The sequence below is a fragment of the Schistocerca gregaria genome, chromosome 5 (assembly GCF_023897955.1).
Source record: "Schistocerca gregaria isolate iqSchGreg1 chromosome 5, iqSchGreg1.2, whole genome shotgun sequence".
Taxonomy (NCBI): Eukaryota; Metazoa; Arthropoda; class Insecta; order Orthoptera; family Acrididae; genus Schistocerca; species Schistocerca gregaria.
This window is the reverse complement of record NC_064924.1, coordinates 120,757,850-120,774,876: the sequence shown is the minus strand read 5'-3', so window position 1 is coordinate 120,774,876 and position 17,027 is coordinate 120,757,850. Positions and strand designations below refer to the sequence as shown.

The following is a 17,027-nucleotide window of genomic DNA, read 5'->3' as shown; positions in this document are numbered from 1 at the left end:
TGAACTTGTCTGTAGTGCCCTGTCATCTGTGTGTTGGTCAGTTATTTGTTGCATCACTTCCTCTTTATGTTCATCCACTGTAGTTCCCTCTGCGCCCCCCCCCCTTTTCCTTTGATGTTTCCTGAACTTGTCTGTAATGCCCTGTCATCTGTGTGTTGGTCAGTTATTTGCTGCATCACTTCCTCTTTATGTTCATCCACTGTAGTTCCCTCTGCGCCCCCCCCCTTTTCCTTTGATGTTTCCTGAACTTGTCTGTAGTGCCCTGTCATCTGTGTGTTGGTCAGTTATTTGCTGCATCTCTTCCTCTTTATGTTCATCCACTGTAGTTCCCTCTGCACCCCCCCCTTTTCCTTTGATGTTTCCTGAACTTGTCTGTAGTGTCCTGTCATCTGTGTGTTGGTCAGTTATTTGTTTCATCACTTCCTCTTTATGTTCATCCACTTTAGTTCCCTCTGAGCCCCCCCTTTTCCTTTGATGTTTCCTGAACTTGTCTGTAGTGCCCTGTCATCTGTGTGTTGGTCAGTTATTTGTTGCATCACTTCCTCTTTATGTTCATCCACTGTAGTTCCCTCTGCGCCCCCCCCTTTTTTCCTTTGATGTTTCCTGAACTTGTCTGTAGTGTCCTGTCATCTGTGTGTTGGTCAGTTATTTGTTGCATCACTTCCTCTTTATGTTCATCCACTGTAGTTCCCTCTGCGCCCCCCCTTTTCCTTTGATGTTTCCTGAACTTGTCTGTAGTGCCCTGTCATCTGTGTGTTGGTCAGTTATTTGCTGCATCACTTCCTCTTTATGTTCATCCACTGTAGTTCCCTCTGCGCCCCCCCCTTTTCCTTTGATGTTTCCTGAACTTGTCTGTAGTGCCCTGTCATCTGTGTGTTGGTCAGTTATTTGTTGCATCACTTCTTCTTTATGTTCATCCACTGTAGTTCCCTCTGCGCCCCCCCCCCCTTTTCCTTTGACGTTTCCTGAACTTGTCTGTAGTGCCCTGTCATCTGTGTGTTGGTCAGTTATTTGTTGCATCACTTCCTCTTTATGTTCATCCACTGTAGTTCCCTCTGCGCCCCCCCTTTTCCTTTGATGTTTCCTGAACTTGTCTGTAGTGTCCTGTCATCTGTGTGTTGGTCAGTTATTTGCTACATCACTTCCTCTTTATGTTCATCCACTGTAGTTCCCTCTGCGCCCCCCCTTTTCCTTTGATGTTTCCTGAACTTGTCTGTAGTGCCCTGTCATCTGTGTGTTGGTCAGTTATTTGTTGCATCACTTCCTCTTTATGTTCATCCACTGTAGTTCCCTCTGCGCCCCCCCCTTTTCCTTTGATGTTTCCTGAACTTGTCTGTAGTGTCCTGTCATCTGTGTGTTGGTCAGTTATTTGCTGCATCACTTCCTCTTTATGTTCATCCACTGTAGTTCCCTCTGCGCCCCCCCTTTTCCTTTGATGTTTCCTGAACTTGTCTGTAGTGCCCTGTCATCTGTGTGTTGGTCAGTTATTTGCTGCATCACTTCCTCTTTATGTTCATCCACTGTAGTTCCCTCTGCGCCCCCCCCCCTTTTCCTTTGATGTTTCCTGAACTTGTCTGTAGTGCCCTGTCATCTGTGTGTTGGTCAGTTATTTGCTGCATCACTTCCTCTTTATGTTCATCCACTGTAGTTCCCTCTGCGCCCCCCCCCCTTTTCCTTTGATGTTTCCTGAACTTGTCTGTAGTGTCCTGTCATCTGTGTGTTGGTCAGTTATTTGCTGCATCACTTCCTCTTTATGTTCATCCACTGTAGTTCCCTCTGCGCCCCCCCCCCCCTTTTCCTTTGATGTTTCCTGAACTTGTCTGTAGTGCCCTGTCATCTGTGTGTTGGTCAGTTATTTGCTGCATCACTTCCTCTTTATGTTCATCAACTGTAGTTCCCTCTGCGCCCCCCCCCCCCTTTTCCTTTGATGTTTCCTGAACTTGTCTGTATTGCCCTGTCATCTGTGTGTTGGTCAGTTATTTGCTGCATCACTTCCTCTTTATGTTCATCCACTGTAGTTCCCTCTGCGCCCCCCCCCCCCTTTTCCTTTGATGTTTCCTGAACTTGTCTGTAGTGCCCTGTCATCTGTGTGTTGGTCAGTTATTTGTTGCATCACTTCCTCTTTATGTTCATCCACTGTAGTTCTCTCTGCGCCCCCCCCCCCTTTTCCTTTGATGTTTCCTGAACTTGTCTGTAGTGTCCTGTCATCTGTGTGTTGGTCAGTTATTTGTTGCATCACTTCCTCTTTATGTTCATCCACTGTAGTTCACTCTGCGCCCCCCCCCTTTTCCTTTGATGTTTCCTGAACTTGTCTGTAGTGCCCTGTCATCTGTGTGTTGGTCAGTTATTTGCTGCATCACTTCCTCTTTATGTTCATCCACTGTAGTTCCCTCTGCGCCCCCCCCCCTTTTCCTTTGATGTTTCCTGAACTTGTCTGTAGTGCCCTGTCATCTGTGTGTTGGTCAGTTATTTGCTGCATCACTTCCTCTTTATGTTCATCCACTGTAGTTCTCTCTGCGCCTCCCCCCCTTTTCCTTTGATGTTTCCTGAACTTGTCTGTAGTGTCCTGTCATCTGTGTGTTGGTCAGTTATTTGTTGCATCACTTCCTCTTTATGTTCATCCACTGTAGTTCCCTCTGCGCCCCCCCTTTTCCTTTGATGTTTCCTGAACTTGTCTGTAGTGCCCTGTCATCTGTGTGTTGGTCAGTTATTTGCTGCATCACTTCCTCTTTATGTTCATCCACTGTAGTTCCCTCTGCGCCCCCCCCCCCCTTTTCCTTTGATGTTTCCTGAACTTGTCTGTAGTGCCCTGTCATCTGTGTGTTGGTCAGTTATTTGCTGCATCACTTCCTCTTTTTGTTCATCCACTGTAGTTCCCTCTGCGCCCCCCCCCCCCCTTTTCCTTTGATGTTTCCTGAACTTGTCTGTAGTGCCCTGTCATCTGTGTGTTGGTCAGTTATTTGTTGCATCACTTCCTCTTTATGTTCATCCACTGTAGTTCCCTCTGCGTCCCCCCCCCCCTTTTTTTTTTGATGTTTCCTGAACTTGTCTGTAGTGCCCTGTCATCTGTGTGTTGGTCAGTTATTTGTTGCATCACTTCCTCTTTATGTTCATCCACTGTAGTTCCCTCTGCGCCCCCCCCCCTTTTCCTTTGATGTTTCCTGAACTTGTCTGTAGTGTCCTGTCATCTGTGTGTTGGTCAGTTATTTGCTGCATCACTTCCTCTTTATGTTCATCCACTGTAGTTCCCTCTGCGCCCCCCCCCCCCCTTTTCCTTTGATGTTTCCTGAACTTGTTTGTAGTGCCCTGTCATCTGTGTGTTGGTCAGTTATTTGTTGCATCACTTCCTCTTTATGTTCAACCACTGTAGTTCCCTCTGGGATGATGGCCGTTTCGTGTGTAACTACCACATCGTACTCTACCATGTCTACATCAGGTATTATCGATGAAGCTTGTCGTTCGTTGGAAGAGTTGCCAGACTCAGAGGGCAAGCGCTGTGCGCCCTCAGTGACGTTATTACTGGCCAGATTCTGATTGTCATCGTTAGTGAACTCCGCGGTGCTTCCCGTTTCCGTGCGCGTATCGGGAGGTCCCGCCTGTTCGGCCATATTCTGTTGATAGGGGCCCGGATAGCTGCCGCGACAGCGTACGTCACTTGCATGCTAACAACTTGTCCGGGACAGCCGCCTTGTTAGTCGGTAACTGAGGAACACGCCTTCTACTGCAATAACTTCCGACGTACCCTGTGGCGTTACATAACGCACAAGTCCGTGGCTCCCCATCATAAATTATGAGAGCGCGGTGGCCACAGATAATCAAGTAAGAAGCGGTGTGTATTCAGAGCTAAATCGTAATTTGTCTAACTCCATTCAAAATCGGAAACATGTATTGCTCCGACTATTTTTCTGCAATATTAGATACAACCCTACCATATGCCCCAAGAGCAGCATTGATTGCTCCGGCAGGGACCTCGAACGGCAGTTCGAAAACTCTCACTGTTCGAATGCGTAGCCCAGCATGGGAAACCAGAACGTCACTAACGGTTCCGTCTGCAAGATTAAATTTCAGTTTGCCACCACATTTGTCAAGTATCGAGGAGCACAAATCAGAGGAAATCAATTTCAAAAAGACAGAATCGGAAACAAAAGAAAGGTCAACGCTAATAATTTCATCTCCTGTGACCTTAAATGTTTCTGAAAGCCACCTTTTAATCCCAAAAGCCTTTGGTCTTTTGCAGGTCCAATAAAAAGTGAATCTAACCGTAACTCTTCTTTCGCAGTTAATTTCGTTCAGTTTGTCATTTTAAGTCACTGAAATATGCAAAGTAAACAGAGCTCTCTACTGACCCTCGTTACAGCCACACAGCCGCTGTTTACGCCAGCCCTCCTAGCGCTGCTGCCACACGTCCGTCCAGCTCGGCGGCCGAGCAGCGAATGCGAACCAACTGAGCCACCCAAGCACGACTCACGCCCCGTCCTCACAGCTGTACTCCTTCCAGTACCTCGTCTCCTACCTTCCAGACTTAACAGAAGCTCTCCTGCGAACCTTGAAGAACTAGCACTCCTGAAAGAAAGGATACTGCGGAGACATGGCTTAGTCACAGCCTGGGGGATGTTTCCCAACAGCAGTGGCGTTTTTCACCAAGATAACGCGCCATGTCACGAGTCCAAGAGTGTGATGGAGTGTTTCGAGGAACACTGTGGCGAGTTACAATTGATGTCCTGCTACCAATTAATTATTTCTGAACCCGATCAAATGCATCTGGGATGTGATTGAACGTGACGGCGGAAATCATCGTCCCCATCACAGGAATTTACGGGAGATAAGTGACTTGTTTGCGCAGATGAGATGACAGTTCCTTCCAGCGACCTGACAAGGCCTCATTGCTCACATATCACGACTCTTCTCCGCTGTTGTCCTTCACAAAAGTAAACATACCGGCTATTAGGTAGGTGCTCATAGTGTTCTCGCTGATAAATGTATGTGGCAATCCTGTCAGTTGGATGGTAAGTAGGGCCAAGGAGGTGGTACCATCGTATTTTCCCCCTTGTCTTTAGTTTATCCTCATCACATGGATAGGGATGACGCCACCATCATTTTCCAGCCATAGTTTTAATAAATATTGGCATTTATGTTTGTACTTCTCTCTATACGAGGGCCGTTTAAAAAGTCCCTACAAAGTCCGAGAGGTGGCACCATAGGCGAATATCGAGGTCATGTTTAGTTAGTAGCATCTTTGGAAAGAACGCACACCAAGTCTCAACCATATTGGTCTATTTCTTTGTGCTTGGCATTTGTGTGAATCAAGGAAGTCGAGTGATTGTCAAGAAGTGGATGAAAAAGAATTTCGTGTGGTGATTAAACATTACATTATGAAAGGCAGAACGCTTCAGGAGAGTAAAGAGAAGCTAGATAAACATTGCGGTGACTCTGCACCTTCGATTAGAACAGTTTATAAGTCGTTTCAAAACTATCGGAGTGGCCGTATGTGCTCAAGTGATGCTAAACTTTCTGGACGCTCTGTGGAGGTTACGACTTCAGAAATGATTGATAAAATCCATGATGTGGTGATGGATGACAGAAGAGTTAAGGTGCGTGAGATAGCTAGTGCTGTGGGCATCTCGAATGAACGGGTAAATAATATTTTGCGTAAGCATTTGGACATGAGAAAGCTATCCGCAAGATGGGTTCCGCTATTGCACACGCTTGACCAAAAACGTGTGTAGTGTTGCAAGGATGGTTTGCAGCTGTTCAGGAAGAATCCGCAGAACTTTAAGCGTCGTTTAGTCACTGTGGATGCAACATGGCTACATTACTATACTCCTGAGGCCAAACAACAATCTAAACACTAGGAGAATCTGCACCAGAAAAGGTGAAGGCCATTCCTTCGGCTGGAAACTGATATGGTGACTGTCTTATGAGATTCGCAAGGGATATTCCTCATCTACTACCTGGAAAATGGTAGAACTATTAATGGTGAATATTATGTATCGTGACTGGATCGTTTTGAAAATCGAGCTGCGAGAAAAACGCCGGCGATTGGACCGCAGAAATGTCCTTTTCCATCTCGACAATGCACCAGCACACACCTCAGCAGTTGTGGCCGCAAAAGTAATCGAAATACGATACCAACTCTTTTCACATCGCCCCTATTCTCCAGACGTGACTATTTGTTCCCCAATTTGAAGGACTGGTTGGTGGGACAAAGATTTTATTCAAATGAGTAGGTGATTGCAGCAACTAATAGCTATTTTGCAGACTTGGACAATTCCTATTATTCGTAAGAGATCATCAAATTAGAACAGGGATGGACGAAGTGTATAACTCTAAAGGGAGACTATGTCGAAAAATTAAAAACAAGGTTTACCCCAAACACATAAGAAGTTTTTATTTTTGCATGGACTTTTTAAACGCACCGCGTGTAAATCAATAAAATTCTATAAGAGCCCAAAGTATCTAGGTCTTCGGTCCTTAAAAGAATAGTTGTTGATGTTAGGAGCCTGTACTACTATGTTGTGTTAGGAGACGACGACGACTTTATAGCTGCTGATGTCGTTGCTTACTTAGAAGCACTCAGGTGCCACGTATAGAGTACATGAGACCTGTGGTGCATATGTCCACTGCAATGGAAAGCTGTTAATGGTGGCTTTTTTTTATGCTTTCAATCAGTCCTTAGGCTGAAAAAGTACTCGGTGCACAGCACCAGTGGGGAGTGCCCTTTGGATCGACGGCGTGCATTTGCAGCCTCCGGACTGATTGAAGACGCCGAAGAAGTGACCAGTAACAGCCGTGCACTGCAGTGCAGAAGCGCACCACATTAGGTTACACCTACCGATCTGGAGTAAGACCGACCCCCAACGTTATTATATTGCGATGTCGTACATGAGTAAATGGGAAAGAAACAAAATAGTGGCAGTACTGGTCTTTTTTTATTCTCTGAAAACCAGAATGTGAAGACACAATCATCTGTAGCGTACCCGATGACAACGTCAGGGAGGTGACACTTCACTGACTGAAGGCTTCAGTTAATGTCAGTTCTATATATCTCATAATTATTCTCCGATAAGAACGTTATTAAAGGGAGCAGTGGACAGTTTTAGCAGGTCTGCCAACAGAACACGTGTGGAATCACGCAGATATACGGAATCGATCAAGATGCGGGCATGCATTCAGCAGGGATGTTATGTGGCGAACGCAGTGCAGATATTCTCTGAAGCTTCCATGTCTGAGACCTAGGTGGTGGTTCTGAGCCTGCTCGAACATCGGCAGTTTTTCTACTAAAGCAGTTGAAGCGAATGGTATATTTGTACCTAATACTTTTCCCTGTTTCTGGAGGAGTCACAAAAATCTTTCTGTCGCACTTCTCTGGCTTTAGCTCACAGCTGAGACCCCAGAATGAAGCACTTGGCAGTGGCCTCTCTGGCCGAAACAGCTTCCGTTTTGTTTCTCTTATTGTTGCAGTGTGCTCTATATCTGCAGCCGTGTTAGGTCACGCACAGAAACGTGTTCACGTCTTACGCAGAGCGAATGCTTCAGAGTAGAATGCACTGTTTATCAACCGACAAAATACACTCCTGGAAATTGAAATAAGAACACCGTGAATTCATTGTCCCAGGAAGGGGTAACTTTATTCACACATTCCTGGGGTCAGATACATCACATGATCACACTGACAGAACCACAGGCACATAGACACAGGCAACAGAGCATGCACAGTGTCGGCACTAGTACAGTGTATATCCACCTTTCGCGGCAATGCAGGATGCTATTCTCCCATGGAGACGATCGTAGAGATGCTGGATGTAGTCCTGTGGAACGGCTTGCCATGCCATTTCCACCTGGCGCCTCAGTTGGACCAGCGTTCGTGCTGGACGTGCAGACCGCGTGAGACGACGCTTCATCCAGTCCCAAACATGCTCAATGTGGGACATATCCGGAGATCTTGCTGGCCAGGGTAGTTGACTTACACCTTGTAGAACACGTTGGGTGGCACGGGATACATGCGGACGTGCATTGTCCTGTTGGAACAGCAAGTTCCCTTGCCGGTCTAGGAATGGTAGAACGATGGATTCGATGACGGTTTCGATGTACCGTGCACTATTCAGTGTCCCCTCGACGATCAACAGAGATGTACGGCCAGTGTAGGACATCGCTCCCCACATCATGATGCCGGGTGTTGGCCCTGTGCGCCTCGGTCGTATGCAGTCCTGATTGTGGCGCTCACCTGCACGGCGCCAAACACGCATACGACCATCGTTGGCACCAAGGCAGAAGCGACTCTCATCGCTGAAGACGACACGTCTCCATTCGTCCCTCCATTCACGCCTGTCGCGACACCACAGGAGGCGGACTGCACGATGTTGGGGCGTGAGCGGAAGACGGCCTAACGGTGTGCGGGACCGTAGCCCAACTTCATGGAGACGGTTGCGAATGGTCCTCGCCGATACCCCAGGAGCAGCAGTGTCCCTAATTTGCTGGGAAGTGGCGGTGCGGTCCCCTACGGCACTGCGTAGGATCCTACGGTCTCGGCGTGCAGCCGTGCGTCGCTGCGGTCCGGTCCCAGGTCGACGGGCACGTGCACCTTCCGCCGACCACTGGCGACAACATCGATGTACTGTGGAGACCTCACGCCCCACGTGTTGAGCAATTCGGCGGTACGTCCACCCGGCCTCCCGCATGCCCACTATACGCCCTCGCTCAAAGTCCGTCAACTGCACATACGGTTCACGTCCACGCTGTCGCGTCATGCTACCAGTGTTAAAGACTGCGATGGAGCTCCGTATGCCACAGCAAACTGGCTGACACTGACGGCGGTGGTGCACAAATGCTGCGCAGCTAGCGCCATTCGACGGCCAACACCGCGGTTCCTGGTGTGTCCGCTGTGCCGTGCGTGTGATCATTGCTTGTACAGCCCTCTCGCAGTGTCCGGAGCAAGTATGGTGGGTCTGACACACTGGTGTCAATGTGTTCTTTTTTCCATTTCCAGGAGTGTATTTTACAATAGCACTAACGAACTCTGCAGTTTCGTAAAGTTCCAAGCAAATAGTTAATAAAATTCATATTACTGTTTTGGAAGAAAGGCAGGATGTTTAAAGTTTGACGTTTCGTTGACGACTAGGTCATTATAGGCAGAGCACAAGTACGGGCTGCGGACGAGTGGGAAGGAAATTGTACGTACATGTTAAAAGGAACCATCCCAGCATTCGCCTCAAAATATTTAGAGAAATCCTTTGAAACTGATGCCTGGGCTGCAAGAGAACCGCTGCGCTACAGAAAGCTAGTCCATTGTCTGACCTCAGCACCGTCTCACTCGATGCTGGGATAGGGAAGAGAAGCACAGAAGGTTTTGTAACATTTATGAGCTGTTACCCATCTCTTTTCAACGGGTACGAGAAAACAAGGCGCCCTATTTAGCGTTTACATGACACTTAAACAATATGCAGCTTGTTGGTACAAATTGTTCTATGGCTTTAAATGTTTTCACACTTCTTGTAGTGTTTTTTTTGCTGTTAACTCTAATGTTGGTTCTACAAAAGCATGGTTTTTAAAGGATCAATAACTTCTCGAATTGATGAGTCACACAAATTTTTGTTTGACATAGGGGCACAATAAGAAGTGGTTATTCAGGTGAATACAGGCAATGATTCGAAAATTCAATTCTATGTTTCATCCGTCGAAGAATCGATTGTTTGACATTAAAAAAACTGGGTAATAAAGTTGTATATAGTACAGCATGCATCAACTGTGCTACTATACTCTCTCTCTGTCTGTCTGTCTGTCTCTCTCTCTCTTACTGTGTGTGTGTGTTAGTGTGTTTGTGTGTGTGTGTGTGTGTGTGTGTGTGTGTGTGTGTGTTTGTGTGTGCGCGTGTAAATATTTTCCGATTTTTCGTTCTTTTTAATTGTCATTGCAGTTTATAAAACTGTACCTCTGGCCCAAAAAATTAAATAGAAAATATTAGATGACACCGTTCTGTTTTATTAAGATTATTATCTGTAATACTTCTTGCAAGAAATGACTATTAAAAGCGTTTTTATCATTTTTGATTAATCCCACCGCCACAACAACTAACTTACACAAAATGACCAGGGCAGCATTTAGTTTTTACGTAAATGAATCATGGGTCAGAAAAGGTACTTTTTGCTACCAACAAAAACACATTCTGCCATAAATAATTGCATATATATTTGACAAAAATGATAATAACACTACAGATAATTATACTAATTATTTACAGACCGTGATCTCTGTGCAACCGTCAGATAGGTCATCAGACGATACAGAGATAGTAATTATTGCACATCTAAGGTCGCAGAGAGCACTTCCATTGTTGATGAATATCGATAAGTTAATTTACATTACTTTTGTCCAGAGGCTATGCTATATTCACCACCATATCATGATGATGATCATTATCATCATTAATATCGTCTACGGCAATAGTCGAGACATGTCGGATGTAACAAAAGAAGAAAGCCATGTGGGGAACCCTTCAAAATCGAAACACCGTTCCCCACATCGAGATGAAGTGGGCGTTAAGGCTATGAAGCACTGTATGCGGTGTATCAAACGTTTCATTAGCGTTTCTCATGAACTTCGTACTGTGTGTGAAGAATCTGAGTGCAATACTGATAGCTATAATTTGATTCCATATAACAGATCGAAACTGAATCTGAAGAAGGTATTGCTAACGTCGGACTCTTGATGTCGTCATGGAACTGTTCTCTGTAGGTGAAATATGGATTCACCATTAGACTGTGGGGGCCAGTCCACAGTCGGAAAAGACGAACGCAGCTGAAAAGTTCTCAAACAGAGTGTATGCCGTTTGGTTGTAGGAGAAAAGCGATGACCACTCTTTTTGATCTAAGGAGTTCTGTCTTGGTGTAAAGGAAAGGATACACCTGTGGCGTAGCTACATCAGACCTGTTAATAGGAATAGTAATTCATAGGGAATTAAGTCCCAGTCAGTTAAAGAACGTTGACCAGGGATTGATGGCTTCGGATTGGTTGAATAGCGACTACTCATCTCATTCCCTCAACCCTAGGAGAACTGGGTCACTATCAGAACCCCACAGCATGAACTCGAAGATACCTCATGAATCATGCTGTTGTTATGGTATTCACGAAGATGGAATTTGAAAATGAGTTAGAAAACCATATAGAGAGTGCTAATATAGTGATGGGAGATTTTAATGCACACGTAGGCAAAGACAGAAAGGGATTGGAGCAAGTGTTGGGATGTTTTGCATGCGGAGGCAGAAATGAAGAAGGGGAAAGACTCCCAGATTTGTAGCAGAGGAATGGATGAAAATAGCAAATAGCTGGTTTATGAAGATAGAAAGTCATATTATCACCAGATACAGTTGGGATGGAAGAACCAATATTGTAATTGATTATATTCTAGTAGATAGGGAATGGGAAGAGATAGTAACAAATGTGAAGGTAATCCCAAGTGTGAGAGCAGATGGAGCCCATAGATTACTGGTGGAACAATGGAAAATGAATCAGTGTGTGAAAAATAGAAAACAGAAGAAAGTGATGAGGACAGGGGATTGGAAACTGAAGGAGAGTGAAAGTGCTGAGAATTATAGAGAATTAATCACACAAAAATATTCAAAATTATTCAAAGACACTAAGTTGAAGCAGCACAAAAACTGTGTGGTAGAACATCTGGAAAGAAAAAAGTTGCTGGGATGATACCACAATCCAAGCAGTTAGAAGAAAAAATGGAGAAAGTGGTGGAAAGCTAAAAATGACGAAGGAAAAAATGGTTCAAATGGATCTGAGCACTATGGGACTTAACTTCTGAGGTCATCAGTCCCCTAGAACTTAGAACTACTTAAACCTAACTAACCTAAAGACATCACATACATCCATGCCCAAGGCAGGATTCTAACCTGCAACCGTAGTGGTAGCGCGGTTCCAGACTGTGGCGCCTAGAACCGCTCTGCCACTCCGGCCGGCAAACGATGAAGATCATAAAAGATATATATAGAGGCAAAGGAGAAGTGCAAACAAATAGTTGAAACAGCATAGTAAAAGGCATGGGAAGAGTTTACCAAAAAAACCACTTGAAGAAGATATAAATAGCAATAACAAAAATGTTCAATAAAATGATGAAAAATAAAAGGAAGGCTTCTGAAGTACCAGTAAAGATGGAAACAGAGGACGGTACCGTGGCTAAAGATGCAGGGAATATAAAAGATCTCTGGAAAGAACATTTTAAGAAACTGTTAAACGCTGAGGAGCAGGTACACGAAGAAACAACAAATAATGGAGAAATTGAGAGAAGTTGGGAAGCAGATTTACGAAAATTAGACTATAAGAAATGGAAATAGCTGTGAAGACGATGAATGGGGGAAAAGCCTCAGGCCTGCTGTATAAGTGGACATGACAAGAGCAGCAGGTCCAGTGGGAATGCAGTGGCTGTATAGAGTAATATCAAAAGCGTGGAGAAATAGTACAATACCTGACGATTGGAGAAGAGGAGACATTGTCCCCATCTTCAAAAAACGCAATAAAAGACTTCATAAAAACTACAGAGGAATACCCCTTATGAGTCATACAGCCAAGATTTTTGAAAGAATTTTACTAAATCGAATAAGTGAAAAAATAGAAAAGGAGCTGAGTGAAGAACAGCATGGGTTTAGGAAAGGAAGAAGCACGATCGACCTGATATTTTCTATCCATCAACTGATGGAAAAAAGTTGGGAGTATAACAGAAGGGTGTAATGGTCTTTATATACATAGAAAAGGTATATGACTCAGTTAACAGGGAAAGACTCTGGTAAGAAATGAAGAGATAGATATAGAACATGGATACATGAATGTAATAAAGGACACAACTGTAGAATTAGAACACCACTGGGGAACTCTGAATACTTTGAAATAAGACAAGGACTTAAGCAAGGAAGTATTCTATCTCCTACACTTTGTAATGTTGTAATGGAGGGAATGTACAGGGCAGTTAAAGATATAGCAGAAGAAATAGAGAAAAAGATGATTTTTGCAGATGATATGATAATAGGGGGTGATAAAGAAGTAGATGTACACTTAAAATTCGATGCCTGGAAGGAAATAATGAAAAGGTATGCATTAAAAATAAATAAAGATAAGAGTGAAGTAATGGTATTTGGAAGAGAGAAAGGAACCAACGGAAATATTACCTTCAATAGAGAACCCCTCAGAGTGGTAGAACGTTTCACTCATTTAGGGAGCGAAATATCTAGGGATGGAAAACAATCAGCGGAATCAATAGGAGGTTACATAAGGGAGGCAATTTAAACCAAACAAAAATCACCTGATTTGGAATAAGGAAGTTTCAGAAAAAGCAAAAACTCCTTATGAATAAGAATTATTCCTACTCTGTTGTCACCTATGGTGGAGAAACATGGACAATGACAAAACGAGACTGGAGCAGACTGCAAGCATGGGAAATGAAATTTTCTCAGAGCAGTTAAGGGAAAAACCAGAATGGACAAAGTAAGGAATGTAGATATTACAAAGGACCTTAAACAAGAAAGTATGAGAGGATAAACTGAAAAAAAGATTAAGATTGTATGAGCATGTTAAGAGGATGCATGGGCATAGACTCCCCAAAATCATGGAAGAACTAAAGATGGATGGAAAAAGAGCTAGAGGCCCCCCAAGAACATGGTGGAAAATGGGAGTGAGAATATCTATGGAAAGGAGAGGTGTGACCTGACAGCAAATGGAGGAAGAAAAGTGAGGGGAGGACCGAGCCAAATGGAGAGGCAGTAGCTGGAGCGGGATCCGGATATAGATATATAGATATATAGATATATAGACTGCTCTAGGTGCAACGACTGTGCTGGAAATATGTAATCGATGAGTTCAAGAGAGCCACTTTCAGTGCCCTGCAGGATCTCAGCAGCTCTAGTGTCTAGCGCCCGATAGGACACGTACGGTCAGAGCAATTGGTGTGATGGATCTCTCAGCCACGTCACGTGCCTTGAATCAGGAAGTGGTTTTGACTGCAAACAGACCAGCGACCAGAGTGAGGCAAAGTGCTGCTTATTCACTATCCACCTAAGCTCTCGCAGGCATTCTTTGCAGGTGCCTACTTTAAATTGTGTTTATTTAAAAGGCACTTCTGCACAGCAACCTCGGTGCTCCAGTTCTTCCGTACATTCGTCATAGATTTTAAGATGCATTACGTTTTCAAAAGATTCGCGTCGTTGTTGTTGTTGTTGTGGTCTTCAGTCCTGAGACTGGTCTGATACAGCTCTCCATGCTACTCTCTTGTGCAAGCTTCTTCATCTCCCAATACCTACTGCAACCTATATCCTTCTGAATCTGCTTAATGTAGTCATCTCTTGGTCTCCCTCTACGATTTTTACCTTCCACACTGCCCTCTAATACCTAAATTGGTGATCCCTTGATGCCTCAGAACCTGTCCTACCAACCCATCCCTTCTTCTGGTCAAGTTGTGCCACACACTTCTCTTCTTCCCAATCCTACTCAATATTTCCTCATTAGTTATGTGATCTATCCATCTAATCTTCAGCATTCTTCTGTAGCACCACATTTCGAAAGCTTCTATTCTCTTCTTGTCCAAACTAGTTATCGTCCATGTTTCACTTCCATACATGGCTACACTCCATACAAATACTTTCAGAAATGACTTCCTGACACTTAAATCTAAACTCGATGTTAACAAATATCTCTTCTTCAGAAACGGTTTCCTTGCCATTGCCAGTCTACATTTTATATCCTCTCTACTTCGACCATCTTCAGTTATTTTGCTCCCTAAATAGCAAAACTCCTTTAATACTTTAAGTGTCTCATTTCTTAATCTAATTCCCTCAGCATCACCCGACTTTATTCGGCTACATTCCATTATCCTCGTTTTGCTTTTGTTGATGTTCATCTTATATCCTCCTTTCCAGACACTATCCATTCCGTTCAACTGCTCTTCCAAGTCCTTTGCCGTCTCTGACAGAATTACGATGTCATCGGCGAACCTCAACATTTTTATTTCTTCTCCATGGATTTTAATACTTGCTCCGAATTTTTCTTTTGTTTGCTTCACTGCTTGCTCAATATACAGATTGAATAACATCGGGGAGAGACTACACCCCTGTCTCACTCCCTTCCCAACCACTGATTCCCTTTCATGTCCCTCGACTCTTATAACTGCCATCTGGTTTCTGTACAAATTGTAAATAGCCTTTCGCTCCCTGTATTTTACCCCTGCTACCTTCAGAATTTGAATGAGAGTATTCCAATCAACATTGTCAAAAGCTTTCTCTAAGTCTACAAATGCTAGAAACGTAGGTTTGCCCTTCCTTAATCTAACTTCTAAGGTAAGTCGTAGAGACAGTATTGCCTAACGTGTTCCAACATTTCTACGGAATCCAAACTGATCTTCCCCGAGGTCGGCTTCTACTAGTTTTTCCATTTGTCTGTAAAGAATTCGCGTTAGTATTTTGCAGCTATGGGTTATTAAACTGATTGTTCGGTAATTTTCACATCTGTCAGCACCTGCTTTCTTTGGGATTGGAATTATTATATTCTTCTTGAAGTCTGAGGGTATTTCGCCTGTTTCATACATCTTGCTCAGCAGATGGTAGAGTTTTGTCAGGACTGGCTCTCCCAAGGCTGTCAGTAGTTCTAATGGAATGTTGTCTACTCCGGGGGCCTTGTTTCGACTCAGGTCTTTCAGCGCTCTGTCAAACTCTTCACACAGTATTGTATCTCCCACTTCATCTTCATCTACATCCTCTTCGATTTCCATAATATTGTCCTCAAGTACATCGCCCTTGTATAGACCCTCTATGTTCTCCTTCCACCTTTCTGCTTTCCCTTCTTTGCTTAGAACTGGGTTTCCATCTGAGCTCTTGATGTTCATACAAGTGGTTCTCTTATCTCCAAAGGTCTCTTTAATTTTCCTGTAGGCAATGTCTATCTTACCCCTAGTGAGATAAGCCTCTACATCCTTACATTTGTCCTCTAGCCATCCCTGCTTAGCCATTTTTCACTTCCTGTCGCTCTCATTTTGGAGACGTTTGTATTCCTTTTTGCCTGCCTCATTCAATGCATTTTTATATTTTCTCCTTTCATCAATTAAATTAAATATTTCTTCTGTTACCCAAGGATTTCTACTAGCCTTCATATTTTTACCGACTTGATCCTCTGCTGCCTTCACTACTTCATCCCTCAAAGCTACCCATTCTTCTTCTACCGTATTTCTTTCCCCCATTCCTGTCAATAGCTCCCTTATGCTATCCCCGAAACTCTGTACAACCTCTGGTTCTTTTAGTTTATCCAGGTCCCATCTCCTTAAATTCCCACCTTTTTGCAGTTTTTTTAGTTTTTATCTACAGGTCATAACCAACAGATTGTGGTCAGAGTCCACATCTGCCCCTGGAAATGTGTTACAATTTAAAACCTGGTTCCTAAATCTCTGTCTTACCATTATATAATCTATCTGAAACCTGTCAGTATCTTCAGGCTTCTTCCATGTGTACAGCCTTCTTTTATGGTTGTGTTGTGCTCTGGGCAAAATTCTACCAGGCAGCTTCCTCTTTCATTTCTTTGCCCCAGTCCATTTTTACCTACTACGTTTCCTTCTCTCCCTTTTCCTACTGCCGAATTCCAGTCCCCCATGACTATTAAATGGTCGTCACCCTTCACTATCTGAATAGTTTCTTTTATTTGATCATACATTTCTTCAATTTCTTCGTCATCTGCAGAGCTAGTTGGCATATAAACTTGTACTACTGTAGTAGGTGTGGGCTTAGTATCTATCTTGGCCACAATAATGCGTTCACTATGCTGTTTGTAGTAGCTTACCCGCATTCCTATTTTCCTATTCATTATTAAACCTACTCCTGCATTACCCCTATTTGATTTTGTGTTTATAACCCTGTAGTCACCTGACCAGAAGTCTTGTTCCTCCTGCCACCGAACTTCACTAATTCCCACTGTATCTAACTTTAACCTATCCATTTCCCTTTTTAAATTTTCTAACCTACCTGCCCGATTAAGGGATCCGACATTCCTCT

At 43.9% G+C, this 17,027-nt stretch overlaps 1 protein-coding gene across 2 annotated transcripts in view; it reads right to left on the bottom strand.

Annotated features, from left to right (window-relative positions):
* Positions 1-17,027, bottom strand: part of LOC126272144 (cytochrome P450 6k1-like) — a 225,778-nt gene that overhangs the window by 102,236 nt on the left and 106,515 nt on the right. The window contains exon 1 of one of the 2 annotated variants that reach the window (XM_049974761.1): positions 4,347-4,481. The exons of the other annotated variant lie outside the window; for it this stretch is intronic. The gene's annotated coding sequence lies outside the window, so the exon portion shown is untranslated. Of the gene's footprint in view, positions 1-4,346; positions 4,482-17,027 lie in introns of those variants that run through there. 2 annotated transcript variants of the gene reach the window in all.